Source organism: Frankliniella occidentalis, unplaced genomic scaffold, assembly GCF_000697945.3.
Source record: "Frankliniella occidentalis isolate FOCC.00 unplaced genomic scaffold, Focc_3.1 Scaffold62, whole genome shotgun sequence".
In the NCBI taxonomy this organism is placed as follows: Eukaryota; Metazoa; Arthropoda; class Insecta; order Thysanoptera; family Thripidae; genus Frankliniella; species Frankliniella occidentalis.
In genome coordinates, this window is record NW_026267192.1 from 329,909 (window position 1) to 331,822 (window position 1,914).

Here is a 1,914-nt window from a genome sequence, read left to right on the forward strand (position 1 = left end):
CCCCGCCCGCTCCCAGATTGCTCACCGCCCCGCCCCCCGCGGCACGCTAATCGCGGGGCGAACGTGATCGCGTAATCGCGGGTGTGAACACTCATGCCCATTATCGCCAGTATCAGTAGTAGAGAGAAATGCACAAAGGACTCGGCGTCTGTGGCTTTCAAGACAAGAGTCATGCATATTACATACCGGGTGGCCAGGCATCCTCTGCTATGTCTATACCCAACCTACCACAATCTTTGGTTTGGCAATCTCAAGCAGCACGTCGAGACTACATTTCTTTTCTTTTTGAGAGGAAATTTGAAGTATTAGAGTTGCGCGTAGTGTATTTGCAGCCGTTACGTCAGAAAGGCCTGTAAATACCTACTTCAAGCAATCCACCCAAATTTCGCACTTATATCACACCCATGGAAGATTTCAAACTTCCATTGGAACTAACACTGGGTCCAATCTACTCAGAATTAAAAATGAACACCATCACGGACCAGTGTTAAACTTAAGAAGTGGGTCCCGGGGCCCCAGCGTGCATATGGTCGTAGATAAACCGCAAAGGTCGCGCAATGCCGGAGGATGAGCGGGGAAAAGAAGGGCGGAAAAGGTCGCTAGACAAGAGAAAATCATATTTTTAGATTAACAAAAATACATCAGGTTCTTGTTTTAAAATAAAACTTGCAAACACGAGTTCACAGCAATGAAAACGTTTCCAAAAATAATGTATAGAAATGGAAATCTACTTTAAAAATTCCCGCAGTGACTCTACTGCAGGGGGAAGGGGTGTGATATTTGTTTCTAAGGCTCAAGATAACCGAGGCGGTGCTTTGCTGAAGCTGAAGCGGGAAGGGCACAAAGGTTGGGGGAGGGGGTCGCAAAAATACCCCAGAGGGAGAAATAGAAAAAACAAGCAGCACGGCAAGTGGGCGGGGTGGGGGTGGAGCGGGGAAAAGTGGGTGGCAAGGGGGCAAGGCCGCTCCGTGCCGCACCACTTGAAAATTAACAAGGCCGGTCATGACGAGAAGACACGCGCGCGCAGTCGGACCGCGGGCCGGGCCTGGCGGCTGAGAAATAAGTAACCAATCCTCAAAGAATCCAGCAAAATTAAAAGTTAACCGACGCCTTTCGGCGGCCGCGTTGATTGCACATGCCATATGACGAGGTATTGTCTGGCGCGCGAGGCGGGGCGCCGCACTTCCTCGTGAGAACGACGCTGCCCATACGGGGCCCAAGGTCATATGCCCGAGAGGTAGCAGGAAAAGTTGCGAAAAAAAGACCCGAGCACGCCCGACCCACCCACGACCTCCACCGCTGCAGTTCACATTCCTTTCCTTCACCCAAACAAGACTGACCATCATAGGGCACTCGGCTCGGCACTCGGCACTCAAGTCGGTGCATATCTGAGTTTTTATTTTTCCAGCCTTGGAGGTTCGCGATCGCGGCTTTGATGAAACTTGAAAAGAATCGTAATCCAAACGTAACCATTAACCACACACAGACTTATCGAGCGTGGCCCACACCACCGCGGGCCTCTACCGTTTCGAAATAGCAAGATCGGCAATCGGCAGGAAACATTCGATGGGGTTTGCTGCCAGTAACGACCCAAGACCGCCCAAGACCCTCCGCGGTGCCGCCCCCTCCTCCTCCTCCCCTCCCAATACACACACACGCGCGGGCGAGGAGAGATCTGAGGTCAGTGCACAAAACCACAGCGGGATAAGTCATCTCAGAGCTCCCGCAGCTGGACTGAAACGCTTAACGCGGCGGCGGGTGGACCAGAGAGGAGGAAGGGAGGAGCAGAGCGGACGCGGCGAAACGGAGGAGGTCTTGAAAGAATAACAGAAAAGAAACGACACCAACAAAACGGGGTGCGTCGTTTCTTTCCAAACCCAAGGCGAACACGACCCACCTGCGCGCTGCGCGCCC